The 14,857-nt window shown below is 32.9% G+C and overlaps 2 non-coding genes across 2 annotated transcripts; both read left to right on the top strand.

Annotated features, from left to right (window-relative positions):
- Nucleotides 1–39: 39 nt before the first annotated feature.
- TRNAT-AGU (transfer RNA threonine (anticodon AGU)) lies at nt 40–111 on the top strand. Its single transcript has one exon. It is a non-coding gene; the product is annotated as a tRNA-Thr (tRNA).
- A 690-nt stretch (nt 112–801) lies between these two features.
- TRNAT-AGU (transfer RNA threonine (anticodon AGU)) lies at nt 802–873 on the top strand. The gene has a single exon. It is a non-coding gene; the product is annotated as a tRNA-Thr (tRNA).
- The last annotated feature ends 13,984 nt before the right edge of the window (nt 874–14,857 follow it).

The following is a 14,857-nucleotide window of genomic DNA, read 5'->3' as shown; positions in this document are numbered from 1 at the left end:
AGGGGAGTATATAAGGTATTTCTCCCACTTCCCTAGCGTGCCTTCGTGGTGTAACGGTAGCACGCTGGGCCAGTATTCCAGAGGTCCGTGGTTCGATTCCCGGCGAAGGCGGTTGCTAATTTTTCATCTTTTCTGCTTCCAGTTAACCTAATGGCTCTACAAGTGGCGCCCGAACTAAAAGGGTTGTCGATGATGATTCTCCGCACCCAGGATTTGGCGACTAGGTCCCCTAAAATCCTAGTCGCGCTTTAAAAAGGGGAGTATATAAGGTATTTCTCCCACTTCCCTAGCGTGCCTTCGTTGTGTAACGGTAGCACGCTGGGCCGGTATTCCAGAGGTCCGTGGTTCGATTCCCGGCGAAGGCAGTTGCTAATTTTTCATCTTTTCTGCTTCCAGTTAACCTAATGACTCTACAAGTGGCGCCCGAACTAAAAGGGTTGTCGATGATGATTCTCCGCACCCAGGATTTGGCGACTAGGTCCCCTAAAATCCTAGCCGCCCTTTAAAAAGGGGAGTATATAAGGTATTTCTCCCACTTCCCTAGCGTGCCTTCGTGGTGTAACGGTAGCACGCTGGGCCGGTATTCCAGAGGTCCGTGGTTCGATTCCCGGCGAAGGCAGTTGCTAATGTTTCATCTTTTCTGCTTCCAGTTAACCTAATGACTCTACAAGTGGCGCCCGAACTAAAAGAGTTGTCGGTGATGATTCTCCGCACCCAGGATTTGGCGACTAGGTCCCCTAAAATCCTAGCCGCGCTTTAAAAAGGGGAGTATATAAGGTATTTCTCCCACTTCCCTAGCGTGCCTTCGTGGTGTAACGGTAGCACGCTGGGCCAGTATTCCAGAGGTCCGTGGTTCGATTCCCGGCGAAGGCGGTTGCTAATTTTTCATCTTTTCTGCTTCCAGTTAACCTAATGACTCTACAAGTGGCGCCCGAACTAAAAGGGTTGTCGATGATGATTCTCCTCACCCAGGATTTGGCGACTAGGTCCCCTAAAATCCTAGTCGCCCTTTAAAAAGGGAAGTATATAAGGTATTTCTCCCACTTCCCTAGCGTGCCTTCGTGGTGTAACGGTAGCACGCTGGGCCAGTATTCCACAGGTCCGTGGTTCGATTCCCGGCGAAGGCGGTTGCTAATTTTTCATATTGCCTGCTTCCAAAAAATCCTAATGACTCTACAGAATGACTGTGTGTTTTTGGGAAGGGTGCCATGTGAAATCTGTTTAAAAAGTTAGGTCAGATTCCCTGATCCAATAGCAGTCCTGTGTATAAATTCATTTGCATGCCTTCTGAAATACAGGGAAAAAAACTCCCAGTTCTAAATTTAACATCTCCATTGCAACTTTGGAGACAAAAAAGTCATTGACACAATGAAGGAATTGTTAATATTTTTCTACTTTTTATCACCCCCTTGCTATCTTCTCAGGTATCTATGCCACCATTTTCAGCGGGGGCAACTAAATAGGGGGAATGGGAATATTTACTGCGGAACTGAATTACCAAATTACAGGAAGCCCTTCAAACTCTAAGCTCACAACCTAAGTTGACAGTCATAAACATATTGGTAGGCAATCTCGGTTATCAGTGGTAAAAAAATATGGACTTATTTTTGTTTCCGCACCCACACTACTTTTTAGACTTCCTTTCACTTTTTGCTTATAACATCCACCCTATTCTCATTAGTAACGTGTTATTGCAGCTTTCTTTCTCTTTGCAGTTTTATTCGCCTAAAAATATTACTGATACTATATGTGTTTAGATGCTGTTAATGTTAGGAAAAGGAATATTTCTTATTGTTACCATCCTTTGAATAAGTATATTTTACTGTACAGTATAAGAACTGCACCTCATACTGTTACACGTGATGCAATACATTACAGTACAGAGGTACTGTACAAAAGGTTAGGTTAGGTTAGGTTATTTAATTACGGCAAAGCCTCGAGGGCTATCCGCCTAAGAGGAAGGATGCCTTCGTGGAGGACTTTCTAAGGGAAACTGGCTCGAATACACGTTACACATGAGGAAAACCACGAAAACACTCATGGAGCCAGCCCGTTCGCGGGATTCGAACCTCGGACCGAACTACCAGTGTTCAGCGACTCTACCGCTCGGCCGCTGGTGGGCTGTACTATACAAAAGATACTATACAGAGTGCAGCACAACACACCATTTTGCATTACTTTACGTCATAGTGCAATATTTAGAGTATTGTAATCTATAAATATATTATTCTTTCCTTCTTTAATATTAGTCATGGTTTACTTGCATAATTTGTTGCTTAAACGTGGTTTTGTATGTTACACGAAGTGTGGTTATGTATGTTCTATTTTCTCACATACCCGCATTATATCTTGGAACATATTACCCGCGGATGGTACCTACAGTACATACTTTGTAATTTATGTTACGGGGGCAACGTATATGATTAACGCGGTAGTTAGAATTCAACTGAAAAAATATTACCTCTTCAGATCACTGATTTTTGAAAATGAGAGGAAAATCAACGCATACATTACTTTCCCCGTCTTCCCCCCAAAAATACACTGAATTTTGCCTAACGGCAGATAATTTTACTGAAAATGTGTAAAGAGGAAAAATATAGGCTATCCACAGCAAAATTTTAAAATATTTAAATCGAAGAAATAGTTATTAATAATTAGAGTGTAAGAAGCATTAATGATTAAAACAACTTCTTGCCACGGGTATAATTACATGCTTTCCATGTTTAGATGATTCACATGATCTGTTTGAAAGAGACAGCGTAACAGATTACAGCATTCTTCCTTATCACAGTTAGATGATTCTCTTGGAGTATTTTCCACCCACCAAAGAGTACACTAGATTCCTAAATGCAGTAACAGTTTATCTTTCAATTGGTTATCTTTCAGTTCTTTACTGCGTTTATTCATTGTGAGAAGGGAAATTCAATTCAATGTCGAGGAGATCTAGTCACAGATTTATATATTAATATAAGTGTTCTGAGCAGAATATCGCTCTCCAGACTTAATTATTATGCAAATGATTTATGAATTGGAACTTATTGCAAGCAAGCTAGTTTAATTACTTGCCATTCTAACTGCTTCCCACGTTTCCCTATTTATCATCTACTTTGACAGAATTTAAGGGATAAATTTCAAAACATATAAGTTTACTAATGAAGCCAAAAGCTTGAAATATGGCTCATAAATTCGAAATACAAGATGGAGATGTTATTCGAAGGCAGCATAGTTTTAATACATCGTAATTAATTTAATAGAAACGGACACTCTCCAAAATATTCCCTACAAATATAAACCAAACTTAAGTTAAGTAAACTTAATCAAATTTATTGAATAAAGATTCCGCCTTATTTATATATATATTTTTAAACGCATTACTTATACCTTTCGTTTTATTATAAGGGTTATTATTAGGCAAAATGTTAGAAAAATGTAAAGTGATAACACTGCGAACTCACAAGTAAGCAGCATTAAAAAAATTTTTTTTGAGGTTAATGGTTTTCAGTTTTTTTTAAAGTTTAGACCAAAACAATCTAGTGAATATTAATCAGCCTCTTCGAAACTTCAACAAATTTTCAAAACCGACCGCTTGAAATCGTTAGTACTATCATTGTTACGTTCTTGGTAAATAATGAAATGAATAAAATTGTCTCAAAATATAATATGAATAAAAAGTATTTCATATTCATGGTTAATATAAAGTATTGTATAATTTTATTTTATTAAGTAATTCTGTCTATTATGCCTCGACTAATTCATATTATCAATAATTCGAAAACTTTCAAAATATTTTAAGGGATAAATCAGCAATGTTAATTTGCCCTAGCTGCAGATTTTTATGTTTGATGTGATAATCCGTTTAGGTTCTGTATATTTTTAACTATGTAATCATTGTTATTTTGAGCTTTACTATGGCCTAGCAATAATAATTTTCACGTAAAATAAGAAAATTAATATATTCGAAAAGGGCATAAAATTAACAACAGCAGCAAAAAAAAAAAAAAAAAAAAAAAAAAAAAAAAAGAAAAAAGAAGTGAAATCTGAAAGGTTTCAGATTTTAAATTACGTCTAAAGGGGATTTTTTTTTTACCGTTTTGTGGGCTACCTTTATTTATTAAATATCATGTTCTTCGCACTTAAACCATAAATTTCAGTTCAATAGCAATGTCGCAAAATAATTTTAAAATGAGCATATCTTTAGAATTTCCGATACACAGCTCCCCGCCCGCTGGAGATAAAAAGATTTTTTTCTTCGCCGTAGAGTGTTGCCATTGCTCGCTTTTAAATCGTTGAGTTTGTTACTCGAAAATTCCTTAAAGTTTTACAAAATAGAAAATCGATAATAAAATAGATTCCAAATTTGATCTTCCACATGCCCATATTCGTAGGAGGATTACGTCATTCAAAATTCGATGGCTTTATGTACCGTTGTTTTACCATAATGCGAGAAACAGACATACATTTATGCAGATTTTTCATTATTTAATTTCTTCAAATATAATGCAGGACTCTAACATTTGGTGGCAACAGTTTGAAAAGTGAAACGGACATTTATAGTGATTCAACGCAAAATCGCAAAACGAAAGCAATAGTCCTTCAGGAACAAGGTCCCTTTGGACTAAAAAAAAAGGAGAGAGAGAAAAAAGAGCGAAGAAAGAAAAGAAAAATAAGTATTTGTGTGATATCATTACACAAATAAGAGAACCTAAAATGAGTTTTGAAATAGAACATGTAGAAACTTAATGCCTCGATTAGAAACAGAGAGCAATTTCTCCTCTCCATGAGGACAGCACTTAACGGTTGAACAACTGAAGCCACATAAATTTCGGTTAATTTACATTGAGAGTGAAAACTATATTTTGAACAATTTACACCTTTATCGGCGGTTGAACCTTTTTTGATAGAATTGCATGGTCTCTCTTTCCCCGTCTTCCCCCCAAAAATACACTGAATTTTGCCTAACGGCAGATAGTTTTACTGATAGTTAACTGCCCTTTTTTTCCTTTAAATGTTAATGAACTATTAATACCTTATATAGTCAGAGTGATACGAAATCATGAACGTCTTTATTAACGTAAATAAATCTCAAAGTATTAAATAAACGTTGATTTATGTCAATACGAGTCCATATCTAGTGACAAGGGTAATTATTTTTCTATTAATTCATTTGCCAGCACCTACAGATTATATAAATGCATACTGGGATTTTCATATTTTATAAATTTTGGGAAATAACGAACATCGTGAAATGGCCTTTTCATGATTTTCTAGCTCTGCATACTGGCGAGTTACTTCACAAATATTAAAAGAAAAAGTAGCAAGCATGTGTTCTTGTGAGGTATTGTCTTTTTAGGTAAAGCGCAGCATGCAAAGAAAAAGGAACTGCAAAATTCTCACTTCGTCTCGATTTACTTCCCGCACTCAGCAACGCATCCGAAATTGGGAAATTGGAACTGTCTTACGTTTACTAAATGGATATTCACAAAGATTGCTTGGTGATATAAGTCATATGTTACTCTTAAAGATTCCATCTTCCTTCCAGTGATGGAGATCTTATGACAGAAAATTGTTTCTTATACTTACCTTCTGAGATACTTTAGTTTTACTTTTCAGGTAAAATTTCAAGCAAATATGAGAAGCTTAAAAAAGTTTTTTTTTTTTTTTTTTTTTTAGATTTCGCAACGAATTCTTGTGATTTACAGTATCAGGTAGGCGAAATAACTTCTTTTTTCAGTCTACTTCCTTGTATCTTTTTTATACGCCTTTTATAGCGAGCAGAAATATTATTTTTTAAGCAAGTAATATATTGTTGGATTTATTTTCATTCGTTCTCTTCTAGGTTATTTTAAGCTTTAACTTCTGAAATTGGGATTAAGAGAAAAGACATAAAATAAAGCTATTTTAAAGAGAATTTGAAAAACACTTTTAGATTGTTCTTAGAAAAGGGCATTAAAAGGTCTTTAACTTCAAAGAAAGCTTTTCAGGCAATTCTGAGAAAACTTGTTGAAATCCAAAAATGTTTTTCAGATCTGAATTCGTTATTTCCAGAACATGAAATGTTTTGTAAAATACCGGGCGACTCAAAAGTCCGTTAATATTTTAAAATTCAATAATTCACTGAATAATGTAGTTAAAGAGGTAACAACTGACTCACATGCTTGAAATAAAATGGGGTTTTATTGAAAGCAGAAAAAAGGACAAAATGACGATGAGCAGCAAAATGTTAGTGATGCCGCATAATAATCGTGTATGAAATGAGCTCTAGTGAGAGAGGGAATCAGTCCTTTCATGAATCTGACACTTTTCTATCCTCGCCTCCGGCTGTTGGTCATAGTGTGATGTGGATTTATCACATCAGTCGTGATCGGACCCTTTTTCTTCGAAGAAATGAGTTTTTCTGCTATTCAAACTGTCAGTGTGATGGTTGCGACAGATGCGACATGTCACAGAATCGTATCATCCCTAGTCTGGTTGATATACACCTATTGGAAGTTATGACTTTTATGCAGGATGTAGCTCCATCCCGTATTGCTACACGTGTCAAAGATATCATTCACACATCGTTTGGCGAGCCGCCACATCAGTCATGCTTCGCTCCTCAGGTCTTCAAATCACAATACGTATGAGCATTGGTTGTGGAGTTACCTGAAATCGCAATTCTACCGCGATAGTCCGACGTCATTAGGGATGCTAAAAAACAACATTCGACGGCAATTTCTCACCATACTCTCCAGATATGCTACAGAGTGCTATTCACAACATTGTCCCTCGACTACAGTTATTGTTGATGAATGACGGCGGGCATGTTGAACATCTGTTTACAAAGAACATAGTCTTTGCTAAAAATCAATTATTATGCTAATTATTGCTTTTGTTATCATATTTAGCGCCATCTGTTGGCTGTTTTATGCACTTTTTTTGCTTTCAATAAAACCCAATGTGTGTCAGGTTTTACCTTTCTAACTGCATTATTCAGTGAATTATTGAATTATCAAATGTGAATGGAATTTTGAGTCCCTTGGTATAGTATTATGTACATTGAAATCGAAGAGTATGTGAATATTATTACACCATAATTCTAATTTTCTACCCCTGAAAATTAATTTTCAAACTGAAATATTTTATATCGCTCATTGTTTTTAAAACTTCAGTAATGAATGAGATATAAATTTGCAGATTTTCAGGGTCATCTTATAATGCTTTAATCTTTTGTATGCAAACAGAATGTGGTATAAATAAGTAATATTCAGAAACATGACATACGTAAATGTAAGCAATAAGGCGTAACAAAAAGAGCTGAACTTGAAAAAATGGTAATTAATTCTTTTAAACGTTATATTTATTTGTGTACAATACATTTTACCTTCCTTTCTTTGTGTGGCGCTATTTTTGTACTTTAATGCTATACTAGTGTTCTGTGCATCCTTTGTTAAACCCTCTAACTTCTAATTTAAAACTGAATAATTAATCTTTATTTTATATATGTAATAAAACTTTCTATATAATAAAAGTAGTATGTTACAATGGTATGTTACAAATAAATGAACGAGTTGTAAGCGGCAGAAAAATCAAAGCTTTAATGCAGTTAAAAACACATACAGTTAAGTTAGAAATGCACTAAAAATACCTATGCCACTGCCTCAGTAGAAGCCATGTAGCGGAGTAATATAGTTAATGTAATTACTAGTTATCAAAGCCAAGGCAGAATAAAAAAAGCCGAGTTAGGAAGATAAATCAATTATCTAGCTAATTCTTTATAAAAACATGAGCAGCTATATACAAACAAAAAATGGAGCATTTATAAATAATAAGCCAATTAAAAGACATTTTTCTAATGATTTAGGGGATCCAAAATAAAACTAGTTTGACTTTTTTTATTCTGATTATGTTTAGTTTAAGCTGAGTTACTATATTCCATCTCCTCTTATGACAGAAAAATATTGGACTTTTTCAAATACTGGATTGGTTCATTGTTCTTGGTACCTTATATTTCACTTTTGTTCTTGGTTTGGGATATTGTATTATTCTTATGTGCATCTAGTTCTGATTCGGTAAAACCTATTTTGTTACATCATACAGAACCTTCGCTTTTAAGTAATATATCCCCTTCTTAACTATTCTATTTCAACAATTAAAATCAGCGATAATGCTCCAAGAAACATTTCAAGACAATTATGATCAAGATTTAAATATGTCTTTCTGATTAGAAGTAGTTAGTATTGTAAGAAGAATGCTTTTAAAATAGCAGGAGCACAGGTTTTACAATATCTAGCAATTTATTACAAAAATGTTTTTTATGTTACAACAGAAAGTCTAAAATCTTGCTGGCAAGCTCTAACAAAATGCAATTTAGCTAAGGTTATAACGTAAGTTAACGAGAGATCCAGGGTTCGAGTCCCAGCAGGGGTACTGTACATTTTTCACATCTCCTGCTTCATAAAAACCTAATGACTCTACAGTACATTAAATTCTTTCCATTATTATGTGTATAAATTTGAAATGTTCTAGAAAATTAATTATTTATTAAGAATTGTACCTAAGTATTTAAGCAGTTTAACAAATTCACATTTATAATTATTACATTTCTATCTAGTTGGTCTTGTCAACTTGCTACCTCGAGCAAAAAAACAAAGAAAAATAATTCTTAAGGTTAAATTTAATGCCTCCTTCATGACACCAATTATTCATGATAATTTCCAGTCGTATTAAAAGTATGTTCAATCCTTTCTAGTGAGGAATTATAAATTAAAAGTAATATGTCATCAACATACGAATAATTTCCATATTTGACACATTAATTTTATCAATCAGTTTATTTGCAATGAATAGAAAGGCAGTTTAAAAACATGATTTAACAAATTAGTAATTAATAGCCTACAATTTTTGTTGAAACTTTTAAGAAACAAGAGCTGTTTTCTTTAGGAACCATTACTAGTCAACTAATTTTTTAAGTTTTGGCAAAGCATTAAATTCTAAGCATTTGTTGCACAAAATTAGAAAAGATTCTGTAGAGTTCCCCACTTGTAAATGCTACGTTACAGTTGAGCGTGAAGAATCTTAAGAACTGATAAGCGAATAATCGCTTGAGTTCGTGTGACAAGAAACAACAAGATGGAAGGGTAAATAACCCTTTATTATTTAAATAAGATTTAACAGAACTCCGTCTTGGAGTGTAAAATAAAAGCCGACACTTGGGCTTGAACTTAAGAGGCTAAGAAGTAAACTTAAACTAATCTAAACTAAAGAGATATAGCCGAAGCTATCAAAGTTTTAATGGAGTTGGCCCCTTAAATACGAGATGACTGCGAAGCTATCAAGGACCTGAGTACGGCCGAGCGTAATAACAGCTTTGAGAGAGAGTAGCCAAAAAGGCGGACGCGCGCTAATCAGAATCTCTGATTCTCTCTAACGCAGCGAGTAGAACTTCGCGGTTAAATACCACTCCTCCTCATTATGTATTCAAACGTGATTCTAAAACTACGTTCTGACCGGAAGTAGTAAGTTAAGAATTTGACAAGAAAGAAGTTTAACTCAAAATTTAATTGTTAATAAAATTAACATAATCCTTACAATTCAAAAGCTTGGATATCATACTCGAGTAACTTGGAACTCAGAACTGTGTCGTAGTATCTTTAACGAGGAATCGTATTTTTCCTTAAGCTCAGACGAGTGGTGAATACATGATGCCAGCGTGATGAACGGGAAAACTGAACCAAATATGTTTAAGAGTGTACAGTTTGAACACAAGGTATGATGTTTAGGAAACCATAATTATGACAGTCAGTCTCTTTTCGTACGTATCAAAGGTAACTTAACAGATGCTAGATAAATTCGAGAGAATTTGATATGTCTAGCGCTCAGCTTTTCAGTTGATGCAAGAAACGCTATATTTCAGCAAGGTAATACACATCCATACACAGCAAACATCGGAAGATCGTCTAACACCATAGTGTTGTTATGGCCTGCCAGATCCCCAGGTTTGCTGCCAGCTGAAAATACGTGCCACATCATCAGACGTAGTCTACAGACCCTTTCATAACCTTCGCAGACAATAGCAAATTTTTGTCAACTGATTGAGTAAACAAGGCGAGCAGTACCCATAAATACTATAGCATATTTGTTTGCTTCATTACTGCAGTAGGCAGCGCACTGTTATCCCATCCTGTTTACTACCGAACTATTCGGGTCCATAAATTTCAGGAAATCCGTTCCATCTGTTCTTGGTGCTGCAATATCATTTTTATACTCAGTGTATTTTACATCGCAGCAACCATTTTATTTCTAAGCATTGAACAACATCTGAGACTGAATTGATCAGTAAGCATTTTTTGCCAAGTTTTAAGTAAGCATAGAGCGCGACTTTTAATTTTTCGAATCTTTCGAATTTTTTTCTCATTTCAAAAGACACTCTGTTTACTTAAAAAAACTGAGCAAAGAAATACCATCGATGTGAAATCTATCTTTCAAGATAAACAATCGATATTAAGCTTTAAAAAGGAAGCATTTAATCCTCTTCACAGTGCTACTGCTTGGCAGGTGAAATTCATTGTTTACGTCTTTGTGGTCCTTTCTTTTTTATCTTTTTAATCCCGTAATTCCTTTTTGCTCTTCTATAACAAAAGGCACATCCTTTTCTCTTCTGGAGAAATGAAGGTTATACACGCTTTAAAGACCCCTGAGACATAAGACCTCAAAGACTCTTCTTTGAGAGAAGTACAGGAATTTTAAATGGTTTAGGTTTTTAAAGAAACTTATAATATTAAATGGAAATTGGCATTTATTTTCTCTCTCTCTGTATATATATGGTATATATGTGTATATATATGCATATATATATATATGCATATGTAAATTTTAACAAACATGTATATACGTAAAAAAGCAAATTTAAAGTTAAAATGTATGTTAAATGTATGTAATGTAAAGTTAAATGTATGTTAAATCTTTTATATGTTTGCACATTTTAATTTTCAATTTGCTTTTTTACGTATATACATGTTTGTTAAAATGCATATATATATATATACATACATATCTATCTATCTATCTATCTATCTATCTATCTATCTATCTATCTCTATACATATATACTTACTTCACATACCAAAATGATTTTAAAAAATTAAAAAAGTGTTAAAATCTTTACATTTTTCTATGTATGTGACTTTTCGTTTTGGGTCTTATAGTTTCTTTAAATTTAAGGAAAGTATTTTTTTGATTCCATCCTGTCAGATTTGGACTGGTAAATACACTGTTGAATTAATTTTTTCTGATTAAAATTTATATAAATATTAAATTTCTGATTCTGAATTCTGATTATTTGTTAGCTCAAAAACAGGCTAATTTTCTTTTACATTTCTCTATACACCAGTTCCCTGCTGAGGACGTCCTTACAAGTGTAAAATCCTTTTATTTTATTTAAAATTATTTAAAAATTTATAAAATTGGTTTTTCGAATTTTTCATGTTTCTGAAGTAATTTTGTATTCGAATTTTACTTTTACACAACTTTGCTCTATTTGGTAGTTTTAAATTTGTTCGTTTTTCGCTTTTGTTTTCGCATTTAAATGTCCATTTATACATTTCACAATATTTTGGTTTATACTTTTGTGTTTTAATTAAGTTTTTTTCACTTGTGTCAATTGGTACAGTAATTGCCTGCACGTTTCGCAATTTTTTTATAGCGACCAATTTTTTTTTGTGCTTTGCCAAACTGAATTTGGTATCTGAATTTACTTATTCGAATTTGGGTTTGATTTTAATTGTTACCACTGAAATGGTATAGCTTTCATTGCATGATTTGGCATCAGACTTGTTGGAACTTAAATTTCCTAATTGATTAAGTTAATTATATTCGTATATTAATGTATCAATGTGGGATTTTTAAAATTGATTGTACATGTTAATTGGTAATTTCCATAATAAGGCTTCAGAACGATTCTAAGCCTGATAGTATTATTCATAAGCATATAAAAGCAAAACATTTCTGAAATTTAACTTTGTATTGACTTGCATTAGGTATTAGCTTTGTATCGAATCTGCATATGTTTTTGATAAAAATGAGTATATATATATTATGATACTTTGCCTTAAGTACATTATTGAACAATACAGCATTAAGTGGACTGGCATTTGAAGACAGTAAACGTCCTTTTTATTGTATTTATTCTAAGAAACGTATATCATAACCTTGGTCTGCTACAGAATATGCATTTACACTTAATACATCATTTAGTACTAACGGAACATTGTAATCCTCATTTAGTACTAACGAAACATTGTAAACATTATTTAGTACTAATGGAAACTGAATTTGGTATATAAGCAAGCATACAGTAACTAATCTTGGAAGGAAAGATTGCTTCATAATTATAACACAGAACGATATCTACTTCTCATAAACTATAAAATTCAATAAAATCGATTTATAAAATTGAATAAAATCATTTTCTAAAATTCAATAAAATTGATTTATGAAATTCAATAAAATCGATTTATAAAATTCAATAAAATCGGTGAATTTTCCCGGCATGAGAGAAAATATCACTTTAGAGAGTTTAATGGAAGACATATCTTTTTCGATTCTTTTCCAGATACTGAAGTATTCATAAAATAGCGCACTAACAATCGTTGATGTTTTTCCATATTAAAAGCTTGGATGCTCTCAAGACCTGTTTTACTCGTAGTAATGCAAACTTAGCTGATAAACGAAATCAAAATTTCAAATGCTGCGAAAATTCGAGTTACTCATTTCTGTCAGCATAGAAGAGTAGTTTCCAATTAAGGTAAGTTAGAGAAATCATTAAAAATGCTTACATCTTCCGCTTATGATTAAAATTCTGTTGTTTAAGAAAAAATATTCATGCCGAATACTCGAAATTGTAAAAAAAAATGTTAAATTTAATAATTAACGGTATCTGTACTTTTAATAAAGTATCACTAATGCAATTAAATCTCATAATTAAACACAAATTGGTGACACTTTTAATTTGAGTACTTTTGGTCCCCTTTCCTCAATATCAACAATGTTTTAAATGAAGTACAATATCAACAATGTTTTAAATGAAGTACAATATCAACAATGTTTTAAATGTGCCTCAGTTGACCAGCGCAAAGTTTTTTGATCGGAAAAAATCATTTTTGAGTTAAGAAATAGGAACAGAATGATTTGATACGCATCAATCTACTATGCTCGCATGTTTCTAATATCAGTTCTAACCTGCAGATTTATTAGAATAACGATTAACAAAGCATTTATTATAACATTTACCAACTACACTAAAGACTTCTCTTCTCTAAAACACTCTTAATATATTGGATTTATTAATTACGGTTAAGTGTAAGAGTGCTATCTATTTACGCATAATAATGTCTTCTTGGAGAACTTGCTAAAAACCCACTTCATATTTGCCATATACATATGCGCAACTGTACGATTTCCACGACAGTCTGTTTCTCTGATCCATCTTATAGATTTCGATATAAATCTAATTAGCAAGAAATGATAACGAATAGAAAGTAAATTTATAATTATTGCTCAAGAAAATGCTAGAGGAAAATAACTTTGTGCAATTTAATAGCAAGCAAATGAAGGAATTCAATGTAAATGGTAGCACAATAAACAAGGAAATATTCTCACTAAAACCATTTGAAACTCAATCTCCCCTTATTAAAGCATTGCTGTTATGGTGAATACCGGGAGAAGAGCTGAAATCTTTGCGCAAGAGATGAAGTGCTTGAAATAAAACTGAGTTAGTAGTAGAGTAGAGTAGAAATTAGCCGAAATGAAGATGAAATAGTTCAGATTAGAATTTAGTCGAAATTTTAAGTGCGTAAAATGCTTACATTATTATGTCAGCGTTAATGTTTTTTGATATTTGAAGTCTTGCGAAAAAAATAACCATAAGTATAATAAATAATGTTTTTAAAACTGTAAACACGTATGGAAAAGTCCCCTTTACTTTGCAGAATTACGTATCAGAATCTAAAGAGTATTTCACGGATTTCAAATTAAATATCTCTACCACGGAAAACTTTATTTATTTTGAAACCCACTAACCCTGCTTTCTTCTAGTTATGACTTTGCCCATGCTTTCTTCCTTTCTCGTAAAAATCAATGAATGCCAAAAAACAGTATTCAGAGAAAATCAATGAGACTCTTTCCTACAGTTTTCCCTTAAAGTAGATCTTTATTGTTTTAATTAAGAGACTAGAAAGATTTATACTATACAAAATTTGGGAAATTTGATTTTGAGGTCAGTTTTGCAGACAAACGGACACTAAAACGTTTTATCTCTAATAACCTTTTCTTGGCAAAAGACTCCTGATGATATTCATATTTATTATTTACTCGTATGTTTATTAGAGTTAATATTCTATAGCGTTACTTCCGATATAAAATGCTCTGGCACATGCTTTATAAAACAGGAGTTTTTATGTTTTAAACAGTACTATATTTTAAATACTTTTACTGATGAAGGCAATCGGGCAATCTCTTGTATTGAAAGCATGTTATGACACATTAACATGAATTCAAAACATCAGAAGCTATTTAAGGGATACCTATAATCAAATAATATTGTTTTTGAAAGTTCTGCAAGAAAACTAAAACATCCAAATGCATTTATTTCAGTAAACCTACAAGTTAATTTATATGTCTAATTTTACTATTTGTAAACATTTTTTGGCTGCATACTTCAAACTGAGATTTTCATTTTGAATGTTTTCATTTGTAATCCATGTCCCTGTATTGTCAAAAGAATAGTATCAAGTACAATGTACTCTTTTGCGCATCAAATAACCTGCTGACTTAAAACTTAATTAAACTATTAAATGGAATAATGAAACGAAGAGAATATGCG

This window comes from Stegodyphus dumicola, chromosome X1 (genome assembly GCF_044657685.1).
Source record: "Stegodyphus dumicola isolate Sdum_Otavi_A_Nest chromosome X1, ASM4465768v1".
NCBI classification, from domain to species: Eukaryota; Metazoa; Arthropoda; class Arachnida; order Araneae; family Eresidae; genus Stegodyphus; species Stegodyphus dumicola.
The sequence above is the reverse complement of the archived record's forward strand: the minus strand, read 5'-3'. Positions and strand labels throughout refer to the sequence as shown.